We start from the raw sequence: 18,871 nt of genomic DNA, 5'->3' as shown, positions 1-18,871 counted from the left end.
GAAAATTTGCAGGAGAGGTTCGCAAAAATAATTTGTACTCATCTGATGTTTGTGTGTGTGAATATGGTATGTTGGTGTATGCATACATTTGTGCCTAAATTTAAATATCTGTCTAATCACAGTCTTCTTCACCCTATTGTGATATTTCAGAACCATGTATCTGTGTCAAGGGTCATTGACTCTTTGGAGGGCGAAGAAGGGTGAAGTTTCCTTCTAGGGATCCCATATTTCAAGCTTATTGCCATTTTGAGATTGCATGTTCTCCTGCCTAAACTGTGGATTTCACCCCCCTGTGGTAGTTATGGACTTACACAGAAAAGGGGTGTTCAACTTAGCAGGTAAGTTTGTGTACAGTTGTGTTTATAGTTCATGGAGTATGTACATGTTCCTAATGAGTCAAGTTATTATAGTGAGTGACTTCAAAGCCCCACCTGAAGACTGCAATGGTGAACATAACACTGAAGCTTTTTGAAACTCTATTCACCTGGAGATGATAAGCCGTGGGTTCTTTCCAAGTAAGTAATGGCAAAAACTTATTCACAGTCATTCAGTGTTTTAAAGTAATTTAGACTGTAAATAAAAGCATACCATTTTCTGTAGTCAGCATGAAGAATCCGTTTTCAGTTCCACCAAGTTACACGCACTAGGCACCATGGATCGGTAGTGAAACTTGAAAGAGTGACATTGTGCTTAACACTGAGTTTAAAAAACAAGCACTTCACATGAAGCACAGCTTAGCAGTGTCACAGAGGAACTCACCAAACAAAAGGTAACATTGCTTTATTTTAGAATATGTGCAATAAAGCTCAGTGGTTGTTCCATTTACAGATTTCCCTAATTACTGTCAGGTTGGAGTGGTGAGAAAATTGTGCAAAGCCTGCAACATCGACTCCAAAGGCTCTCATTTTGATCTCATCACCAGACTGAGGGAGAAGATGAAGAGCAGGCAGACATATGATATGGTCTTTCAATATGGGGCATATGGGGTGCCTCTGGTAAGCATCACTTAGTGATTATAAGAAGTAGCATTACATTATTGATTACATTTAATACTGTATACAATGCCATGCGGACATAGTGTAACAGACCATCCACCTGCAAGCAAAGATTAAAGATAGTCTGTGATTGTAATCTTCATGCAGAATGTCCCAGGGATTTTGCTGAACTTCGCCTGTCCTGGAAGCAAATACCAAACATTTGCGTTTATGATTTTGCGAGGGGTTTGGCGGCACACACCAACTTGCAGGTTCCTAATAGCCATTTCATCCACATGAAGGCCGACTGGCTGAGCCCACTGAGGAAAATGTCAATGCTGCAGGGGATGGAAGATTGCGAGTGAATCTTCCATGGCTACATGAAAAGATGGACAGTGAAAAGAAAAATCCTCATCCTGTCACTGGATCATCCGATCATTATGTCCTGTATGACAGATTTCATGAGGGAAATACAAAAGATCCCAAGGACATATTACGTAGAATTCAACTTGGCTGAACAGTCAAGTTGTTGAACAGTTCTTTGCAAGCATGAGGAAAAAGAATTACTTTTTAAGTAATATGAGCCCATCCACACATGTGTTTTTGATGAGAAACATAATTCATCATTATAACACTGTCACCAACAAGATACTTCTGGAGAGGCAGTTAAGACATGGTCGACTTGGACCGGTCAATATATCATTGTCTGCACTGGGTCAAGCTGTCGTAGGTAAATGATTTTCACAAGACCTGTCATTATTCACAGATTGGTAAATGTCTTGTTTTTGAATAGTATTTGTAATGTATAGGTGAAATGACAGATTTCCTTCCCTGCTGTTTTAAGTGCATTCCCTTCTTCTATAAACAGTGCTTGTTTTTCTTGCATGTGTATTCTTTACTATGCATTCCAAGTAGTGTTTTGTATAAAACCTGTGGAATTCCCTATAGAACCTCTGGTACCAGCTGACAACAAGAAAGGCAATAGTAGGTGAACAGATGCAACTCCTCCTGACCTGTGTGGACCACCGTGTGAAGCTCTGACAAAGCCTGAGAACATTTTGGCCAGCCGTTCATCGTGGTCTTTTGTTCCTCACCCTGGTCAACAACAGCTTGTATGTAAAGTTTGAGATTTCACATGTCATAAAGTAGTACTTTTAGTGCTTATTTGCTTTTCTCATCCACAGTGTATGATACTTATCTGTTTTTTAGCTCAACTATGTTCTGGAAATCAGCAGACCCAAAGATGAGCTGATTGTTAGGTACTGAAGCCATGTAAAAGAGAAATCCTCTTTCTTGACTCATTATACACAAAGACTGGATTTGGTGGCCAACAATATGTTTCACTATTGAGGTCACTAATTTATAAGCATGTTTGGTTTGTTCCAGAGTTTTCAGAAACCTGTTCAGTGTTCCAGGTTAAGTGCATCCCAGATGATGTTGTGTTGATCTAGAGTGTTCAAACATACAGTACATTCACATGCTTGCTTATAAACTATATTACTATATGATGAATCACCTCTTGATTCTTTTTCTCATCTTCACAATCTGGTCAAATCAATGATGTTATCTTTAGATGAGAGTTTCACACATTAATTATGTTAAAATATTAATTTAACATAAAACACCATAAAAAATCAGGCCAACCTGAAAATAAAACTGAAATTGCTGAGTATGACACACTTTAAACCAACTTTGAGCATTTTACATTTTGTTAATTGTGTCCAGGGCGTGTTTCTAAGGCCGTGTTCCTAAGGCCTGTACTTAAAGTTGGTGCTATTAGCAATTAACATTTCACAGTCATCATGATGATGTCTGTTAACTCATGGATGTAACTGTCTTGGGAAAAGGAATCTTGCCATGAAGATCGTTCCAGGGCAGTGGTCAGAAAAAAGTGGCTTTGAGTTGAAGGTATGTAATGGTGTGAGAGTATGGTGGATTACATGAATTACTACTTTACTTTACTTTACTTTATTTGGCAGACGCTTTTATCCAAAGCGACTTACAATGGGAAGACACCAGCAATTCTCGTTCGATTTCTATAGAATATCAAGTATACAAACTAAGAGCCCTGATAAGGCTTAGACTTGTCATTGAAGAACATGCTCGGAGAGTGTTGGGTGCTAGACTAAGAAAAATTATAATGTATTTATACATTTTGTATTTGTTTGTTAAATGTGTATGCATGTGTATGTGTTAAATTTGTCTGTAATATTTTTGGAATAAGAGGGTTTTCACCTTCTTCTTAATAGTGGTGATAGTCTCGGCTAGTCGTGTGGAGGAGGGTAGGTTGTTCCACCAGCCAGGGACAACAACGGAGAACAGACATGATTGGAATCGGAGACCCCGTGAAGAAGGAATTTTTAGTCTCCTTTCGTTTGCCGATCTGAGAGAGCGTGTAGGAGTGTATCTAGGTAGTAGTGTGTTGATGTAGGAGGGCGCAGTTCCATTTACAGCCCTGTAGGCAAGCATCAAGGATTTGAACTCAATGCGAGCAGCTACCGGGAGCCAGTGGAGGGAGGTAAGGAGAGGTGTAACATGGGTGTATTTTGGCTGATTGAAGATGAGGCGGGCTGCCATATTTTGGACCATCTGGAGTGGTTTTATGGTGACTGCAGAGGCTCCAGCCAGGAGAGAGTTACAGTAGTCGAGTTTGGAGATGACCATTGCCTGGACGAGGAGCTGCGTAGCCTGTTGTGAGAGAAAAGGCCGAATCTTGCGAATGTTGTAGAGAGTGAACCTGCAGGATCTGGAGATCGCAGCAACATGATGGTTCAAACTCAGTTTGTTATCTATCCAAACCCCAAGGCTTTTTGCAGATGCTGTGGGTGTTAACAATAGCGATCCAATTTGAATTGAAAGGTTTTGCTGAGGAGAATTGTTGCCCGGAAAGATCAGAATCTCGGTTTTGGATAGGTTGAGTTGGAGGTGTCGCTCAGACATCCATGCCGATATGTCTGAGAGGCAGGCCGAAATTTTTGTTGCTATAGTAGCATCTTCTGGTGGGAATGACAGATAGAGCTGGGTGTCATCAGCATAGGAGTGATAGGAGAAGCCATGTGATTGGATGATGTGACCAAGTGAGCGAGTGTATATTGAGAATAGAAGGGGGCCAAGGACAGAGCCTTGTGGAACCCCTGTGGTTACCCTAGAGAGGACAGATGTCTCACCTCCCCATTATACCTTGAAGGACCTGTCGTAAAGATAAGAGGTGAACCAATCTAGTGCGGTTCCTGTGACTCCTAAATCAGAGAGTGTGGTGAGAAGAATTTCGTGGTTAACTGTATCGAAGGCAGCAGATAGATCAAGTAGAACAAGGACGGATGATCTGCGGGCAGCTCTTGCAGCACGAAGGTCATCCATCATTGCCAGGAGGGAGGTTTCAGTAGAATGCCCTTTCCTGAAACCAGACTGAAAAGGGTCAAGAAGATCATGCTTGTGGAGAAATTAGGAAAGTTGAGCCAGGACTGCTCTTTCAAGAATTTTTGAAAGAAAAGGAAGGTTGGAGACTGGGCGGTAGCTATCCAGTAGAGATGGGTTTAATGTGGGTTTTTTGAGCAGGGGAGTAATGACAGCCTGTTTGAAAGCAGTGGGGAATGTTCCTGTTGTGAGTGAGGAGTTTAAGACATGTGTCAGAGCAGATAATATGGTGGGCTGTATGGACTGAAGGAGGTGTGAGGGGATTGGACCCAGGGAGCAGGTGGTGGGGTGACTAGACTGGAGAAGTGTAGACACGTCTGATTCAAAGAGGGGAGTAAAGGAAGACAGATTCCTGGTTTCAGAGGTAACAGCAGGACGGGGTCTGGGGTTAGGTGGTGAGAATTGTTTGCTAATGTCAGCCACCTTTTCTGTGAAGAAGGTGGCGAAGTCTTCAGATGAGAGAGAAGTGGAGGGGGGAGGGGTGGAGGATTCAGGAGACGGTTGAAAGTCGAGAAAAGTTTCGAGAGTCATTGCAGTTGTTTACTTTGTCCTGGAAGTATCTGGTCTTTGCTGTAGTTACAGCAGCAGAGAAGGATTTTAGGAGAGATTGATACTTATTAAGTTGAAGCGGGGCACTTGGATTTCCTCCACTGCCTTTCAGCTGCTCTATGGTGGGACCTGTGGCGACGAACCTCGTCAGAGATCCACGGTGAGGGTGGAGTCGCACGTGTTGGTTTTGAGGTTAGAGGGCAGAGTCTCTCGAGGCAAGATGTTAGTGTGGAGAAAAGGATGTCTGTAGCACGGTTAGTGTCCTGAATAGAGAGGATGTCTAGGGGGGGAGAGCTCAGAGGAGACAGCGGAAGACAATTGAGTAGGGCAGAGGGTACGGAGATTACGGCGAAATTGTGTTAAGTGTGAGGTGGGTGTGGTGCGTGCCAGGGGGGATAGTCTGAAGTGAATAAAAGAGTGATCGGATAGATGTAGAGGAACGACAGAAGTGTTGGCTGTGGAGCATTTGCGTGTGAGTACGAGATCTAGTTGTTTTCCAGCTCTGTGCGTTGCGGGCGTGCAGAGAAGTGTGAAGTTGGAAGCAGAGATGAAGTGTTGGAAGTCAGTGGTTTGTGGCTTGAGGAGATCGAGGTTGAAGTCTCCTAGTAGCACAAGGGGCAGTTCCTCATCTATAATTGAGGAGAGAGTTGTGTCTAGTTCCTCTACAAAGTTCCCCAGCGGACCTGGAGGACGATATACAGCAACTATGGACATTTTTACTGGGTGTGTAATAGTTACTGCATGGAACTCAAAACTGGTTGTTTGAATAGCAGAAACGGGAGTGAATTTCCAGTCCTTGGAAATGAGCAAGCCTGTGCCCCCTCCCCTGCCAGTGGGGCGGGGGGGTATGAGAGAAGTAGAAGTCTGTGGAAAGGGCTGCAGGTGTAGCGGAGTCATGGGGGCGGATCCAGGTCTCAGTCAGTGCGAGTACTTGGAGATTTCGTTCTGTAGCAAAAGCAGGAATGAAGTCTGCTTTGTTGACTGCCGACTGACAGTTCCACAGTCCGAACAAGTACTCAGGGTGGCAAGATGAGGCCTGGGAGAGTGTGTGGAGGTTATGTGTGTTGCGTGTTCTGTTTGTATTGAATCGAGGAGGGCGCCTGGAGTGAATGAGCGGAATGTTCTGGATTGGACATGATTAGCAAAAAGAAGTAGGAGAGGAGCATGGGTGAAGTTACCTGTATTTTGGTTTTACTGCTCGGTAGAGTCGCGCAGGACGAGTCGCAGGTCTTTACCCAAGTGGGTCTTCACACAAGGGCTGACGCTACCACTGACGCGGTAGCGCGAGAGTAGTACCACAAGTACAGGTCAAATTGTGAGTGACTACAGGTGCGGTCCACAGGTAGTGGAGTTGACTATAACCCGTTTCACGACTACGCAAGAGTGGGCGTGTACCTAGTTCGGGTGAAACTGACGCCGATTGACAACAATAACGACAGCGAAAGCTAATACATTAACTTAGCTCGCCTAGTCACGTCAACAAAAACACAAGCACTTCTTAAAAACAAGCTACCCAAGACAGAGTCAAAGTTTATTTACTCACCTCTACAGAGAACCGCGCGAGAAAGATTACCGCTGTGTCTAGACTAGAATTACTAGTCTTCTTTTAAGGGATTTTATTAATTAGGATTTATTTTCATTGTAATAAAAGGTTTTCAGAGTCAAAACTTTGGAATTGACTGTAGGATCTTCATGTTAATGGTGATTTTTCTGTTATTCAGTTTACCTTAAGATTCATACAAAAGTTAAATTAAGCTCCAAAACAATGTAATTTTTTTTTTTTTTTTCCCCAAACAGTCTGCACTGGATGCATCATTTGATTACACCATAGTACTGTAAGTATCCTATTTAATTTGAGAGCAACAGAGTCTTACATCTTTTGAAAGTTGTTAAATATTGTTCATATTGATATTTTACAGTCAGACATGCCATACTTGCGGAAATGGTGGTGCTTGCTGTTGATGGAGAACTTTGATATCAGGAGGTATTTATATTTTGGCTTATATTACTACTTCTGTACTGAAGGTTTAGACACATTAACAATATCAACATTTTCTGTTAAGCCATGGCAAGCTTTTTGCACACTGCACAGAGGGTGCCAAAGCTGTGCTGCAAGGATAACATGTGGCCATTTTCAGGCTGAAAAAGCATAAGATACCGGAAGTCAGTCAGGTCAGTGTTCACTTTAAACACTAGTGTAATTAAATGGTTAGTGACTTTTGACTCACTGTTAAAATAACTGTTCTGCATCATTTGCTTGACACAGGAGCCAGCAGTTGTTGAAGATCTGCATACTGCTGTGTACTGGCTGTTCCAAAATAAGGCCTTGTAATCAATCATTTTTATACATTTTACGCATTTAAAAAACATCGTTAATTAGAACCACATTTATTTCTCAGTAACAAAAATGTAATTTAGTTTTTTTTTCTGTGAAAGTCGATTTATTTAAGTATATCCTATATTTTTTAAACCTTTTATTCCAATATAGTGCAATATGGCATACAACACAAAAACTACAATTTTGAAGTCATGAGTTTTCGACTACTGTGGAGGTCACATGTTTCTACTCACTGTGGACCTCCACAGTGGCTGCAGCCAGATCCTTCTCACATAAATAGCAAGATCTTGGTTAATGGGGTTTTGAACAAAACAATAGACATTGATTCTAGTGTTCGTCAGGGGTGTCCACTATCTCCACTCCTGTTCGTGGCATGCATCGAGCTACTGGCACAGATCATGCGAAGGGACCAATGGATCAGTGGGCTGAGTTTACCAGGTGGATTAACAGCAAAGTGTGTTTTATACATGGATGATGTGACCCTTTTAAGCACGGATGCCATATCGGCCCAAAGAGCTCTGGAGTTGACTGAATGGTGTGGAGAGGCATCAGGAGCAAAGCTCAACAGGCGCAAGTCTGAAGCCCAGCTCTTTGGGTAATGGGGGGCATACCAACAGAGATGGACATGGATTTTAAACAAACAAACGTAAGGTTGAATTTGTCAGAGAAGGGGAAGGTCTGACGATGGAAGGGAAAATTTCAATTATTAAAGCAGTGAATTTGCCTTGCTTTTACTGTTCTTTTTTTATTCCACCTAGGGTCTTCTTGGTGAGCCTGGATAGGGCAGTGTTTTCTTCCTATGGGAGTCAAAATGGGAAAGACTAAAAAGAATGGAGGTGAAAAAAGTCAAAAGAAAGGAGGAAAGAGGCTCCCAGACCCCTATTTATTTCTTGGAAGTAAATACACTGCCCTACATCTAAAGTATGCAACAAACCCCTCCAAAGAAGATAAAACTGCAGCCATGGTCAAATTCTGGATGGGGTCATACCTGGGACATCTGAAGATGATGCCAATTTAACCTGTACTTTGGGTACTACACTCGCGTTACTGCGTTAGCTGTACTGTCACCCTGAGTACGCTTTCAGGCTGTGGAACTGTCAGTCGGGCGGTCAACAAAGCTGACTTTCCCGCTTTTGCAACAGAACGCAACCTCGAAGTACTCGCACTGACTGAAACCTGGATCGGCCCCCAGGACTCTGCTACACCTGCAGCCCTTTCCACAGACTTCTACTTGACTTAATTGTTATTTATTTATTTACTATTTTTACAACTTATGTCATTTAAAATTTTTGTTCAAACATGTAAAATCTGTTACTATGATTTACACTTAATGTCATTTGTAGAAACAAAAAAATGTATTAAAAAAGATGAATAATTTTGACTGTCACATAAAAAAATACTAAAAAAAATCTCTTCTTATCAGTTTAATATCTGATACGTCCCCCAGCGGGGGACTACATATTAAGCGGAATTTTTAGAACAGGAAGTCTGCAAAGGGGCTTGCTCCATCCGCTCCACGCATCGACCCAGTATTGCATTGCCTTGTGTTGCAAATAAAAACTTACCACACAAACTTTTTGCCTTTTCACCATCATATGACTGTAAAGCGGGAGTTTTCACTCTTTGATATGTTTACAAGCCCCTTTTGTTTAAAGTCCAAGATTTTCAAGCACAGTTTGCTCACGACCATACCAGCTGAAGAACACAAGATCTCGTCTGATCTCGGAAGCTAAGAAGGCTTGGGCCTGGTTAGTACTTGGATGGGAGACTACCTGGGAATACCAGGTGCTGTAAGCTTTAACTATTGAAAAACTTTTTAAAATGAAAGTATTTAAGATAAGATAAGATAAACTTTTATTAGTCCCACAAGTAGGAAATTTCACTTGTCACGGCAGAAAGTGGATAGAAGCAGAAAGTAATAGCAGCAAAAACAGAGGTAATAGCAGCACAAAAAACAAGATAAATATGTATCTGTATATATGTACAAATTTACAATTAAAACACTTAACAATTTAACAGAATGTGCCAAAGTGTGTGTGTTGTGTATGTGTGTGTGTGGTCAGCTGTGAGGTCTTTGTTATAGAGTCTGACAGCGGTTGGAAGAAAAGACCTTCTGAACCTCTCCTTCCCACATCGTGGGTGCAGAGCCTGCCACTGAAGGAGCTGCTCAGTGCTGTCAGAGTTTCCTGCATGGGGTGGGAGATGTTGTCCACCATTCTCCTGTCACTCATCACCTCCACTGGGTCCAGAGGGCATCCTAGAACAGAGCTGGCCTTCCGGATCAGCCTTTTCAGCCTCTTCCTGTCCCCAGCAGAGATGCTGCTACCCCAGCAGACCACACCGTGAAAGATGGCTGATGCCACTACAGAGTCATAAAAAGTCTTTATGAGTGGCCCCTGTACTCCAAAAGACCTGAGTCTCCGCAGCAGGTACAGCTGCTCTGCCCTTTTTTATAAAGTGCATTTGTGTTATGAGTCCAGTCCAGTTTATTGTTCAGGTGAACACCAGGTACTTGTAGCTCTCCACTGCCTCAATATCCATACCCTGGATGTCCAGTGGTTGCAGTGGAGGATGTTTGTGCCTGCGGAAGTCTACCACCAGCTCCTTGGTTTTTCCAGTGTTGATCTGGAGGTAGTTCTGCTGACACCAGTCCACAAAGTCCCTTGTCAGTTCTATGTACTTCCCTGTCGTCCCCATCAGTGATGAGGCCGACTATTGCAGAGTCATCACAGAACTTCTGCAGGAAGCAGTTGGTGGAGTTGTGTGAGAAGTCTGCAATATAGATTGTGAAGAGGAACGGCGCCTTCTGTCCCTGCGGGGCCCCATCGCTTTGCATAGCTTTGTTAGCTTTTTTCAAAGTAACTTATGAGTTATTTTCACTCTTTGTAATGTTTTGAAAGCCCTTTTGTCTAAAGTCCAAGATTTTCAAGCAGAGTTTGCTTACGGCCATACCAGCTGAACAACACACCCGACCTTGTCTTATCTCGGAAGCTAAGAAGGCTTGGGCCTGGTTAGTACTTGGATGGGAGACTGCCTGGGAATACCAGGTGCTGTAAACTTTAACTATTTGTTAGCTTTTTTTAAAGTAAGTTATTGGGTATTTTCACTCTTGTGGGACTTAAGGTGCGACGCACCCTGATGTCAGTTTAATATCTGATACGTCCCCCAGTGTTGGACTACATAATAAGAGGATTTTTAGAACAGGGAGTTGGCAAAGGGGCCTGCTCCATCCGCTCCACGCATCAACCCAGTATTGCATTGCATCTGGAAGTGTCAGGATCCGGTCCGAAATGGGGGTTACTCCGGTCCGGAACAGGATCCGGACCGGAGTTTCATTGTTGTCCTGTGTAATGTTCCCTAATCGTTTTCACCTGTGTTAATTGTATAAAGCTGCCCTGTTCGTTTCTGTCCACTGTCAGGTCTTTGAAGTTATGTTCCGTGTTCACCAGTGTCTACGTCTCGGATGTCTCCCCTGTCCTGTGATTCACTAATTAAACCCCGGTTTCGTGATGTCAGGTGAAAGCGTCCTCCATTCCTCGTCACTCTTCGTCACTCTTCGTCCTCCTCTCCATTCACCCGCCGCGTCATGCCCGCATGGACGTGACAGAAAGACCTCACCCACATTTGGACGCCACCTGACGCAGCCCCGCTGAGATCGGAGGAGCCGCGACTCGCCGGGAGGACGCCGCCAGCTTCCTTGTCCCTGGCCTTCCATGGCTTCATTCAGCAGGGTCCCGACCCCTGCCTCTCAGTCCCGTGTCTGGCGGCGTTGAAGGTGAGGAGCGGCCATTCAGCGGGGCGAGCCGGAGACTGACAGGGAGCGGCGGACGCATGCGGACGGCGGACGAGGTGCCGGTACCAAACTGGCCCGAAGCCGTCTGCGCTGGAGAACCGCCGCTCGTCCATCTGGAATACTGGACCATTCATTCATTCATTCATTCAGTCATTTATCAATCCTCTCTGTTCATCTCATCCTTTCTGGTTTTTGAATCGATTCCGTTCGATTCCTCCTGTCCACTCGGACCATTTAGACTGTGTTTGGACTTTTCTCCCTCCTTCATGGACTGCTTCGTCTGGCCCGCCAGGCGTCGTGCCATAGGAGGGGGGATTCTGTCAGGATCCGGTCCGAAATGGGTTACTCCGGTCCGGAACAGGATCCGGACCGGAGTTTCATTGTTGTCATGTGTAATGTTCCCTAATCGTTCTCACCTGTGTCAAATGTATAAAGCTGCCCTGTTTCTGTCCGCTGTCAGGTCTTTGAAGTTATGTTCCGTGTTCACCAGTGTCTACGTCTCGGATGTCTCCCCTGTCCTGTGATTCACTAATTAAACCCCGGTTTCGTGATGTCAGGTGAAAGCGTCCTTCATTCCTCGTCACTCTTCGTCCTCCTCTCCGTGCACCCGCCGCGTCATGCCCGCATGGACGTGACAGGAAGGTGTGCACTTTATTTGTTGTTTGAAAATAAAAGCTTACCCACTCCACTTTTTGCCTTTTCTACATCATAATTTGACAGTAAAGCGGGAGTATCACTCTTTGATATGTTTTCAATATTGGTACATTTATATTTATCTTATTTTTTTGGTGATACTATTACCTCTGTTTTTGCTGCTATTACCTTCTGCTTCTGTCCACTTTCTGCCGTGACAAGTGCAATTTTCCCACTTGTGGGACTAATAAGGATTATCTTATCTCTTATCTTAAGCCCCTTTGGTGTAAAGTTCAGATTTTCAAGCAGAGTTTGCTTACGGCCATACCAGCTGAAGAATGCCCAATCTTGTCTGATCTCAGAAGCTAAGAAGGCTTGGGCCTGGTTAGTACTTGGATGGGAGACTACGTGGGAATGCCAGGTGCTGTAAGCTTTAACTATTGTAAAACTTTTAAAAATGAAAGTATTTACATCGCCTTGTTAACTTTTTTTAAAGTAAGTTAAGGGGTATTTTCACTCTTTGATACGTTTTCTCACCTTTTTTTTTTTTTTTTTTTATTATAAACTTCACTGCAGGTTTCTGTGTCTGCGTTCTCTAAGACAATCATACACAGGCATGCCTTGATAGTAGATATAGCCCCGATTCTCCCCCAACACTATCACTTGTGGTATTTGTTTCAGGCCTGGTGTGCGCTTGGATCTTCCCATTGTTGAATGGGAATCCTCCAAGCGCAGGTCCAGATGCCATCCTCGTCCACCACTTTCATAGGTGTACCTTTTACCTTGAACCTCCCTTGCCAAACGCATATGTCTTCCCCCATCACAGTTTCATTAAACATTCTTATGACCACTACTTTCCTGGAAATATCTGAAGTTTTCTCCACCTTGAACATGGCAAACTGTTCTTTTACATGTTCAAAACGGACCCAAAACTCTCTTAACATGTTTGCTGTTCTTAAACTTAAATCAAAACCATTGCTCTGTGGTAGGGATATAATGCAGTTAATGTCTTCAACACTTCTGCACCAGGTGTCTTGAGAATCTAGTCGTGACATTGTACATTTTACCCCATTGTTTTCTCTGACCAAGAAACGTACGCTGTGGTGCCTCCACCTGCCAGCTCGAACAGCCGACATAGTGGAGGCACCTAACGCCTCAAAGTGCACAAACACACCAAACCAACAACAAGCTCAAAAACCTAAAAAATATAAATTCAAAACCAGCAAAATACAAATTAAATTGACTACTTACCTACAAAGTTGTTAAGAAATACCTTCAAAAAAAACAGTACAATATCCTCCCAAATAAAAGTGGATTTGGCCCTGAATTGGCACAAGCCCTTAATCTATTTAGGAAGTGATCGAGGTCTCCACCCTTGATCTTAGCCAAAAGGCCGAGAAGCGTTAACCTGAAAAAGGCGCCGTTGCCATTCTCGGAACGTGTGCGGTATTTGCTAGGGCAGCGCACGGCAACGTTTTCCTAAGTATTCTTTTGACCCATTGTGTAGCTCTGTCAAAACATGCTGGGATGACCGTAAGCCAACTCTCTGAAAAAAGCTAACAACACTGTAAAAAGAATAACTGGTGCTAAAACTAAAGAAATGGATGTCCCATTTTCACATCTAAAATATTTGACTTAGAGAAACTAATTGAATCACTTAAGATGACTTGATTAGTTTATATTGATGTAAATCATATTAACTGCACTTGACCGAACCTTAATTTTTTACTTGATCCAAATAAATTTCTTCACATGCAACCATATTGTAGTTATTGGACCAAACTAATATTTTGAAATTGACCCAACCTAATGTTTTTACAGTCAACATGAATTAATGTTTATTTGTCACCAGTTAATGTATTTAGGATATATTAAAACTATATTTTTCACTTTTTAATTTTACTGTACCTCAAAAATAATTAGCATTTTCTTTAAAAAAAAAAACAAGACTGGTCAACAGATTATTTCAAAATTGTTTATTGTTTCTAAACATGTTAATACACAGTGCCCATAAAATAAACATTTGTTATCAAAAATGGTCTTTGTTGTTTCAACACAGATATAAACTTAAGACAAATATATAAATGCATATTTATATGCAAGACAAATAAAAAATGTATTGCCTTCCAAGCAAATTAACCAGTACAACGCACATGGTACTAAGTCTAAATACATGCACGCTCTAGCCAATCCAAACTATAAATGAAATGTTGCTTTCTGGAAGCAGTGATGTCCCTATAAAGACCAAATAAAAACAAATCCAAAAACTTAAGGGCAATTAACTCAAGGCCAAACAACGCAGAAAAGTCTTAAATGGCTATAGTACCACTTGGAAAAGTGCACTAAGTGCCAATGAGGTTCTCTCTCTCCTTAAAATGTTGGCTAGGAGCCTGTCAGAACTACAGGCTACTTAAATACACACGAGCAAACAATCTCATACAAGCATGCCATACATACTATTGTGCAGTGTGGAGCTCACAAATCAGTTTACGAATCTTGGCGGTCATCTTGTTGCAATCAAGCTCCATAAGGATCTTCTGAAGAGCCTCAAGGTGAAACGGAATCCCTGTGGATATTTCATGTTAAGAGCATAACAGAGTCCAAGAGCATTGCCACTCCAGCAGCCACAGAAGGCAACTCATTTAGGACTTCCACACCATCAATGATGATCCCGATGTCTTGGGGCTGATGTAGAAGGCTCGAGTTCTCTCTGAAATATGAAGATCGTCATAGTAGTTCTCTCCAGCTCTTGCTCTGTTTCATCTTTCTGAGACATCTTGAGGTAAAATGGGACAAAATGTGAAAGTGAACAACTGCAGTCTGGCACACCTGATAAATCTAGGACTACAACTAACGACTATTTTGAAAGTTGGATTAGTTACAGACTATTCTAACAATTGTTTGACTAAATTTGTTTTAAATTGCATAATCATTCAATTACTTTTATATTTGTTGCTTTAAATTATGTGCACATAAACACAAAATACAGGAAAGATTGTTACGTCATTGAAAATTACATATTTAATCAACTTTGCGGGCAATATAGGATGCTACTGACACAAAAAAAGTAAAATTAAAGTGATTATTGTGGTTGGCCTTTAGTCTGTAAAATGGTTTAGATGTTGATAACTGCTCCCCAAAGCCCAAGAAGACAAAACCAACAGCCCAGAATCCAAAGATATCCACTTTCTTATCATAGACTACAGAAGCCAGAAAATAATCATATTGAAGACACTGGAATTCATAGAATTTTGACTTTTCATTCTTTGCAGAAAAAAGAGACTCAAAAAATTAATAGATCATCAAATTACTGGTCCATAAATTCAATACTTGATTAGTCATTGATTAGTCAATTAATCGTTCAGTACAGACTTCAGGAAAACTCCCCACCCTGCTGTACCAACAACTATCAGGGGATCTGTGGTGGATACTGTGGACAGTTACAAGTACCTGGGAACCATTATAGACATGCTCTCAGCATCAATCAAAACACTGCTGTGATCTGCAAGAAGGGCCAGCAACAACTATTTTTTAAGACGACTGAATCATTTTAGCATTGATAAAACGCTGATGGTTTTGGTACAAATATTCCTTTGTCCCAAGTGCAATCAAAGCTCTTAATCAGCTCTGACCAAATTTGCCACATTTTAATGTAGATGAATGATTTTCATGTTTTTATTCGTTGTAATTTTAACTTATTTATTCTGTTTATGTGTGAATTGTGCCACGACTGTTGTTGACTGCTGCTGTGCACCAAATTTCCCTTGTGGAACAATAAAGAACTGAACTGATTAATCACTGCATCCAATAGCAAAGCTGACAAGTTTACCCAAAGATTAACTAAGTTGCATCTCATGTAGAGACAGAAAAGATCTGGACACATACCATGTATTCTTTTATCAGGTCCTCAACACGTTCTCCAAGGTAGATGATAAGAGATTTAAGGACACACTCCCTCCTAATATCAGCATTCAAAAGGGTTACTATGCAATGTGGAGGCAAGCTGTTTTTTTCAGCTTTCCAAACAGTTGGTTCTTGTTCAGTTTGCCCTGGTTCCAGATTGGCTCCCTAGGACAAATTAATTGAAAGCAGTCATACAGGATAGAGCAAAATTATGTCAGAGGCCACTAGCAGTCTTCCTTGGAAGAGGGAGAACTGGATGGCTCTTTGACTGGTCAGGCCAAAACTGCATTTTACAGCTCTCTCACAAGACCAGCCAGTGGTCTTGACATGTTCTCATTCTGGATGTCTTTGCTTTCACCCTAGTTTTTGGTGTGGATAATGTGGATTTGAGCTGTAACAAGGCATTATAGATGCATCTCAACGGTTTGTGGAAGAGCTGTCATTAGAACTGGTCACTTTGCAAATGCAACAATGGCTCCCCACCAAGGGAGAAGGCCCAGCTAGGCAGTGAAGTACTAATGTAAGTAACAAAAATGTTACTCTGTGTATGCACCAGAAGAAGGACATCTGCTTGTAGTGTGGAAAGGACATTTCCAAAGCGCACACATCCTCTGAATCAGCCACACAACAGTTTCTTTTAACATTTTAAAACGACATAGCAGTTGCCTTACTATGCATATAACCATAATCACTTATATTTACTAAATAAAAGTGAACAGGATACATATCTCATCAGATATGAGGGATTAAAAAATGCTAAGTGTCATATTAGTAGGTTACTTATATACATCATACCTGATCAAGAAACGCCAGGATTGTGGCATTTTTTTCTTTGGCTGTCCTCCTTTCTTTCTGATGATTTTAGAAGTTGCGGGGAATATTTGTCCAGCTGGGCCATAAATCTGGTTAGCAGAGGAACTGCAGTAACCCACAGAAACTCTGCATTGATCTGTACAGGAGCAGACAGTGCACAACATTTTTTTCATTAAATAACTTCATACACCAAAATTTAAAAATAAAAAACTCATACTCTGTGGAAAGCTGAGCAATAAAGGTGACCAATACAGGTGAGCAATAACGATGATTGGTGGTTTCATTGTGTAGTTCTTTTAGCTAAGTAGATAAGTAGATAATGGGTGACTTTTGGCTAACTATCCCTTTCAGTAGTTACACTATAGTCTGGTTGGTTACTTTTACTAACCCACAGAACTGATGTAAATAATACAATACTCCTGAAAGTCAATTTTCAAAAATAGTCTTATGTTATTCATGTCATTTATATGCTGGCGTTTCCGTCTCTAAATCATGCGCATTAACAATTCTCTTTCAGGCTCTGTATAGCGCAAGACGGGGTATCTCCGAATGTGCGCGCGCGCACACACCACTCTCTCTCTCTCTCTCTCTCTCTCTCTCTCTCTCTCTCTCTCTCTATCTCTATCTATATATTCTATTATATATATATATATATGAGTTCGTTTTTTTTTTTTCAAATGTTATATATATATATCGCACGCAAGCTTAAGCGCAATTTCAAACGATGCTCAGTGTGTAGCAGAGCTCGTTTAACTACGAATGTAACATAACCGATGCTTTCCTCTAAAAAGTTCTTAAAGCACCAACTGAACTATAGTACCATAGAGAAAGAAGCTCTACAGCATTTTGAGGTGTATGTTGGGTCCACGCCACTCACTGTCCTTGTTTTTACTGATCACAATCCCCTAGTGTTTTTAGCCCGTATGAAGAACTCAAACCAGCGTATTATGTGCTGGTCTTTGGTACTACAGTTTTAACTAGGGCTGCAACTAACGATTATTTTAATAATCGATTAATCTGTCAATTGTTTTTTTTTATTAATCGTAGAATTGGATAAAAAAAAACAAGTAAATTCCAACCCTTTTCCAACCCTTTATTCAAAAACAGAACCAAAATCTTTAGAAAGTGCACAAACATGTTGCTCTTTGAGCTGTTATAATAATAATAACATAAAATAAAAATTGACTAACAATAAAAACATACACATATGTAGACTTTTTTTTTAGACTTTTTTTTTAAATAAAGTGCCAACTGAGCTGCCAGAACGATAAATCATTTATAAAAAAATAAAGAACAATACAAATCAGAAAATTTAACAGGATTTGTTTGAATGTCAGAACTTGTTCTCTACACTACACTGCAGATGCACACACTCACAAACTCACACTGACACACACTGCAAAAAATGCTTTTCTAACTTAGTAGTTTGTCCTGATTTCAGTCCAAATCTTTAAAAAATCTTATATCAAGATACATTTACTAGACACATGAAATAGCATAAGAAATGATGTCTTGTTTTCTGATAAAACATCTCAAAATTAAGTGATTGTTTGTTTAAAACAAGCTAAATTATCTGCCAATGGGGTAAGAAAACTAATCTTAATGAGATATAATCTCAAACAGAGGTTTTAAGCATCACTTAATTTTCTCATGCCATTTTTCTTGTCTAGTAATCTTGATTTAAGATTTTTTAGATATTTGGACTGGAAACGAGACAAAATTACTAGGTAAGAAAAGCTTTTTTTGCAGTGTAGCTATACATGACAACAGATTGAAAATGAATGGTCCAAAAAAGGCTAGTGAATAAAAACGTGTCTTTTGTCTTTTAATGCAAAGTAACTATAGCACCCCTGCTTTACTACTGTTATTAACGCGCTAACGCTAACTTGTCATGCTTGTCAAACTGGATGACGGGTAAACATTTACATTTACAGCATTTATCAGACGCCCTTATCCAGAGTGATGATCAGTACTTACAGGGACAGTCCCCCTGGAGCAACTTAGGGTTAAGTGTCTTGCTCAGGGACACAATAGGCGAGTCGTCCACGCGGAGACGCAGAGAAGAGTCCGAACGCTGTTTCATCCCCCCTCCACACCTGTAGGTGGCGCTGTAAGTCCCTGTCTAGTTCTCCTCCGCGGTGAGTTAAACACCAGCACCAGGGACATTACGTTCCTCACTTCAAAACGGAACAAAAGTAGGATTCTGTAGCGACTTCCCCTGCTGCTGAACTCCCTTCTTCCTCCTCAAACACTCCAACATGTTTGCGTTTCAGGTGCTGGATCATTGCCGTGCCGTGCCATGTCGCTTTTGAATATTTTCGCGCAGATTTCTCTACCTCCGCTTTTTTTTTTTTTTTTTTTTGCTCCGCGCTGTCTATGAGGCCTGGACACACAGTTAGGCCATGAAAAGCACCGGGTAGACTAAGCGGGGTGGTAGTAGCCTAGGGGTAA

The 18,871-nt window shown here is 41.5% G+C and overlaps 1 non-coding gene and 3 pseudogenes across 1 annotated transcript; all 4 read left to right on the top strand.

The window, feature by feature from the left end:
• Positions 1–8,649: 8,649 nt before the first annotated feature.
• On the top strand, positions 8,650–8,836 carry LOC114763950 (U2 spliceosomal RNA). The gene has a single exon (XR_003742431.1). It is a non-coding gene; the product is annotated as a U2 spliceosomal RNA (small nuclear RNA).
• A 120-nt stretch (positions 8,837–8,956) lies between these two features.
• On the top strand, positions 8,957–9,075 carry LOC114764042 (uncharacterized; annotated as a pseudogene).
• A 1,141-nt stretch (positions 9,076–10,216) lies between these two features.
• LOC114763888 (uncharacterized) lies at positions 10,217–10,337 on the top strand (annotated as a pseudogene).
• A 1,681-nt stretch (positions 10,338–12,018) lies between these two features.
• Positions 12,019–12,137, top strand: LOC114763884 (uncharacterized; annotated as a pseudogene).
• Positions 12,138–18,871: the final 6,734 nt, after the last annotated feature.

The sequence above is a fragment of the Denticeps clupeoides genome, chromosome 14 (genome assembly GCF_900700375.1).
Source record: "Denticeps clupeoides chromosome 14, fDenClu1.1, whole genome shotgun sequence".
In the NCBI taxonomy this organism is placed as follows: Eukaryota; Metazoa; Chordata; class Actinopteri; order Clupeiformes; family Denticipitidae; genus Denticeps; species Denticeps clupeoides.
This window is presented reverse-complemented; position numbering and strand designations above follow the sequence as displayed.